Below are 6,650 nucleotides of genomic sequence, written 5' to 3' on the forward strand. Positions count from 1 at the left end.
CACGTTTATGTACCTTCATTGAAAGAAGTAAGTTTTGCAAATCCTCTATCTACATGTATCTGTGTTACAGTACTTTTTGTGCCGTTGTTCAATGAGCATCTGGAAAATCGTTCCATTTCTTGGAAATTTTGGGCATTGTACGTAGGTTGTTGTGCATGTTGTTTGATGTAGCATTCGACAATGGATAAAGACGTCACCAGGTGAAACGTCACAAATGATCAATGAAAGGCGCTCAGGGCCGTAGCAGTGAGATTTTTGTTGTTGCTGGGGGTTTTTTTTGGGGGGGGGTGTATTGTTTTAAACTGTGCCAATCCCTACGGTAACACTGGACCTTTAAGGTCTCATCCGAAACGAAGAACCATGGCTTTCATTTCTAATGCCGGCTCATGGCGAAAGAACTATCAAACCTTTGTTAAACGGCATAGGTTTCACTCGGTACCAGGAGCAAAAATTGAACCCACGACCTCCCTGTTACGAAATAAGCATCCTAGCTAACCACTACATTGTAGGTCGCCACCACCAGTAAATTGTTTAGGTATCATCTTCATTAATGAATTATGTTGATTAGAAATCACAGCATCGGAGTTGAGTCAGTTGACAATTGTTTTTGAATTCGTGAAATGAGAAGAAACACTCTCATTTATAATATATGATGATGTCATGTTGCAGAGGGTTTTGGGACTTGAACGGGATCTTACATTGAAAACGTGAAGATGATGCGAACAGTGATCAATATCGTAAATCCTATAAAGAATACAAAAAATTGAGAGTAGAGTAAATAAGGATCCACGGAAACACCAATGGTAGGATCAGGTGCCGAAGAGGAGTAAGTATCCCATATTGACTCGTCACATCCGCCGTGACCCCAATCTCTCACCAGAGTGCGTATTACGCTGCGCTACAACACCTCTGTCAACGTCTGAATGTCAAGATTCTTGGCAAAACTTATTTCTACCTATTGCATAATAAAGTATGATTTTACAAGTTTTAGTGTTAAGCTTAAAATCTTACAGTAAGTTCACAAAAACAACGAATTCCATGATTATTCTAGTATTATTGGATGAATGAATATTTATATAAAACCTTTTAATTCGCTCAGGTGTCTCATATTTACCAGCTTCTGCGTTTATAAAATTCAGACAAGTGTTTGATTTGCTTAGATATGATCATTACAGTTTGATATGCTAAGTTAGTTTTAGTACGTTTTGATATGATTTTTAGACGTTGACAGAGGTATTAGTGGAGCGTAGCGGGAACGATAACTCTGGGTAGAGATTGCCGTGACCCCTATATATCTTGATCTTGTAAACGCAGTAATCTGTAGCCATGATATCACGTGAAACTGATAGCATTTGATCTAATTGGCAGGTTATAAACAATGTAATATGTAAGCTCTATAAGAACATTTTTATATCAATAAATTGGACCACATACAATATTGTATGATCTTCAACTTAGATGTCAATGTCAAATTGCCCGAGCAACAAAAAATAATGTGTGCTAAAAATAACTAATTTTTTTTGACAGTTCAGAGGAAATTCATGATAGCTCAAGTGTTACATAATCTATCGACTTAAAAACAAACTCCTCCGTAAATTAGGATAATGAGATATCTCACCCCCCCCCCCCTTTACTTTATGCTCTAGTGACTTCCTGCGATTTTTATATGCATTTACTTGTCGTTTTGCAACCTAGCGCCACGTGAAACCCATGACGTTTACATTTAGGTGGTGAATGTTCCTTTGCAAAGCGTGTATAATGTAGAAATGAAAGATTAAGCCTCTAGTTTCTCTAATACGGCCTTAAGAGCTCGAAGGTTTCCTGTCACGATAGGCGGCAGCACGATTAAGAACCATTACTGTAACGGCCCTGGGCGCCAGGCATAGGTCAAAATTTGTGGCACTTCACATACAGCTGGTAATATACAAACAAACAGGTTTACGATTTATAACATTTGCAGTGATAAGAAAACTGATATTAGTAACTTAGACGGATTTTTAAAATACTTTAAGCTGAAGATGATATACTGCGAATATCTCCTATTGACAGTCACATAAATTGGTAGAAACGGTATTTAAATGGATCCATGCACTTTTGAAACTAAACGAGCGATCCATGTATACTTATTGCATAAAGGATTTTCAAATTAGACAAAGTTTTTAAAAACGTATTTGCTTGGAATTAATAACCTTCACACTCCTTAAATCAATTTTGAATATTAATTTTGAAGGAAACTTTATCGTGTATATAGTCAGTTGGAAGAAACCCACACCTGTTTATTAGAATACTTCATCAACATAAAAGAAAATGCAAATTTTCAAACATTATCGGTAACTCGTACAGTGTATAGATTTATTAAATTGAACTATTTTATTCAATATTTCCGTAATCTTGTCAGAACGAGATCTAATTAATTTTGTGCAATACTGACACTGAGGTACAGCAATAAAACCAGACAGCCTCGGCCTTGTAAACTGACACTTCAAATTCTATATCACAAATATTTTTCTTAAGTTGATGTGCAATTTATAAAACAGCTAATTTCGTAAAATATCAAAGTCATTTGCATATCATTCAAGAATCTTAATACTGATAAATCAAACAAACAGGGACCCTGACGTCGGATTAGCAATCCTGTGAAAAGGGAATATATGTGGCATTTTGTCAATATTTTTGAGTTTACGACAAAAATGGATGGATAACGGTGGACATTAAAAAAATCGCAAAGGTCCGATTGATTGACGACTGTCAGCGGGATGGTGAATAGGGACCACCTCGCCTCTTTCATCAATGGAAATCAATTGATCACAGCTAATAGTAGACCTCATAATGAACCGAGTCTGTGAATCTAATTATAAAGACATTTGGAGTAATCTGTTTAATTACAACCCGATAAAGTCACCGACCCTAACAATTTGACATGGTACATGTTTCTATTGTTTGTTTGTTTTCTATTCTTTTTATTTGTAATAAGATGTTTAGTCAAAATCATATCTATTCTTTCATTCATAGTGAAAAAGAACCAATCGACCGTCTTCTATCAATAACTAAGGACATAGCCATTATGTAATTTAAAATAATATAATCTTTCCAAATATATTCGAAAAATTTATAAAGATATCGCTATTTTTGTAAATGAAAGTTTGTATTCGGGTATGGAAGCTTATTATATTCACTCTATCGAAGACGTCAAGAAATTGTTTTCTAGATACAGAACTTTGTCGATATTTTCAGAAATCACGTGACTTCATAGACAAGCTTAGTATCTTTTAAGCTGGTCTTTATGCAGACAATATGATTTACACACACACAAAAATCATTTTGGTCCATTTTTGTTATTTTTCTTAACAATCACACAGCATTTCTCCGTTTACACTTGTTTTTGCGCGTATTATCCAGTTCAGTTCAGTTCAGTTTATTTCTTTGTGCCATCTGGCACATCAGATATACAATTTTATACCTAATGAAATATAAGGTGAACAACATACACATAATCAGAGCTATATATCAGCATACACAAACATATAAGTATAAAAGATAATATTTGTAATATAGGTGATTGCGTGAGAGTTGTATGAAAATAAAAATAGAAGGAAAAAAATGTGTTAAATGAAAAAGAAATGGGGTGTAATTACAATTGTGAATTATCCTTTCTTATTTTCTCTGCTAGGAATAAAAAATTTCCCAAGTTTCGCAATTCTTTAACATTTTGTACACTTAATAATTGGATTAATTTGAAAACGCTTGGACGTCTAAAATAATACTTTTTGATATATAAATTGCGTATTTCTTGGTATTTTGGACATTTCAAAATAAAGTGAAACTCATCCTCTACGTCTTTTAAATCACACAATGTACATATTCTATTGTTCCTAAGTTCATTTTTGTATCGACCTGATTCTATATTAAGATTGTGAGAGGATAGTCTGAATCTAGTTATAGTTTTTCTATGTATTTCACTCATTGATTTAGATATATAATACTGTAATCTAAAATTGCCTGCTATATATTGATAGTATTCCCCTCGTGATGACTTTCTAATTGCAGAAAACATTTCTTGCTTATGTAAATCAAAAAATCTTTGCTCTAATATTTTTTGCGTAGGTTTATCAATAATATTTTCATTAAAATTGTATCCAAGACCTAAGCGATTTAATTCAGTTCGTATGTCATTAACCCAAGGATCATTTAAATTTTCTCTGTCTTCTAAACACTATCGCAAAATACAATTATCTGAATTCTTTAATTTTATCCAATATTTAAGGATTCTTGATTTTCTAATGATATGCAGGGGAAATCTCCCTAATTCATAATACACTAAGCTATTGCACGTACTTTTCTTTACCCCTAAAACGTTTTATACAGAATAATGCATGTAATTTTTCAACATCTTTGGCTTTATGAAAACCCCAAACTTCACATCCGTAATTTAAAACACTGTTTACATATGTATAAAAAACAGAACACTTACTTTTAATGTTAAATTGGTATTTCCTTAGTTTACTGTTAATTGCAAAAAACGCTTTCCTCCCTTGATCTGCTACATGTTTTTATATAATGTTAAACTTTCCATTATAATTAAATAACATTCCTAGATAATTAAATTTATCAACCGTCTCAAGCTCCCTCCCATTGTAGAAAAATGTTTCATTACCTCTTATTTTACCTCCGTTTCTGAAGATCATTATTTTAGTTTTATCGACATTTAAAGTTAATTTCCATTCATTGTTTAAAGTGTCGAGCATACGATGTAGGGACTCAGGACTCTCAGCAAACAGAACCATATCATCAGCGTACATTAATAAAAACAAGTTTAACATATTCAATTCAACAAATGAACAGTGCTCTCTAATAAAACGCATTTCACAATCATTCACATATAAACTGTACAATATAGGTGACAATACCTCACCCTGGAAAAGCCCGATCCTATTTTCAAAGTATTCCGATAGCAAACCATTGTGCTTTACACAGGATTTTACATATATATATATATATATATATATATATATATATATATATATATATATATATATATATATATATTTATATTCATTTACTACACAATACCTGGCTGGTTTTTGTGCGTATTTCCATTTATACTACACAGTCCCTGGCTGGATTTTACGCGTATTTCCAAAAACTACACAGTCCCTGGCTGGTTTTTGTGCGTATTTCCATTTATACTACACAGTACCTGGCTGGTTTTTACGCGTATTTCCAAAAACTACACAGTCCCTGGCTGGTTTTTGTGTGTATTTCCATTTACTACACGGTACCTGGTTGGTTTTTACGCGTATTACCCATTTACTACACAGTACCTGGCTGGTTTTTACGCACATTTCCAAATACTACACAGTACCTGACTGGTTTTTAACGCGTATTTTCATTAATTAGACATTTCCTGGCTGGTTGTTACACGTATTATACATTTACTACACAGTTCCTGGCTAGTTTTTACGCGTATTACTATTCACTACACAGTACCTGGCTAGTTTTTACGCGTATTACTATTTACTACACAGTACCTGGTTAGTTTTTACGCGTATATCCATTGTTACATGTATTTCCAAATACACGGATCCAAGATGATGGTATATACTTTACAAATTTCAGGGGTTGAGTGGATGAACTCGGGAGTCCCTCCCCCACCCCTCCCAGTGGTGGATTTAAGGGGGCGAAGCAGCCCCCCCCCCCCTAAAATTTTCAAATCTAAGTTAAATCGTGAAAGAAGTAATAATTTCTTCCACCTTTGGAGAAATAAATGACAAAATCTTTCGATTTATTGAATTACTTTTATTGGTAGAACTTACGTTTTTTTTCAAAAACCCTTAAAATTTGCGTCATTTTATTTCATCTTATCAAAAATGATAGAAAATAGTGAAAATGACTACATAGGAGACATAGTTTAAGCCCTATAAAATCTGCGAAATCCATGAGCTTCCGGCTGGGCCCCACCAGGGCTTCGCCCTGGACCCACTGGGAACCTCAAGGCGGCCCCCAGACCCCCTGCCTCATAAAGTTGCACCTCCCTAACCGCAATTCCTGGATCTGCCCCTGCCTCCCCCCACCCCCTCTAGTTACGCACATGTTCCATTCGAAGCTGGTTGTTACACACATTCCATTAGCAATACAGATTCTGGTTGGTTGTCATATTATTTCCTTCCATTGTATAAAAGGATGTGTATGCTACAGATACAAGAAAGTTTTATACATTTGTAACCGCTCCCCCCCCCCCCCCCCCCCCCTCCTTATCAAATGTACGTGTTGTGACTTTTTTATTTTATTTTATGAAGAAGTATGATGCTGGGCTGAGAGACATATAGACTTTAAAGAAAATACAATTAGAGATCTTCGTCTTACATTTTCATAAAAAAATTTACAGATCGATCATCAAATAAACAATGTTTTTTCATCCTCAATATCTTCACAATGATAAAGTCTACGATCCCTGGGTATAGTGAATTTACAATATTTATTTAGGCTTAAATATTTTTAAAAATATGTATTAAAAAAAAAAAAAAAAAAAAAAAGAAGTATGATAAGTTTCACTGAAAACATGTGGAATTACATCTCTGGTTTCTTAAAATTATACATGTTTAAATAATTTACTGTAAATTATAAGCTTTCCTGACCGATTGATAATATTT

Source organism: Ostrea edulis, chromosome 9 (genome assembly GCF_947568905.1).
Source record: "Ostrea edulis chromosome 9, xbOstEdul1.1, whole genome shotgun sequence".
Lineage (NCBI taxonomy): Eukaryota > Metazoa > Mollusca > Bivalvia > Ostreida > Ostreidae > Ostrea > Ostrea edulis.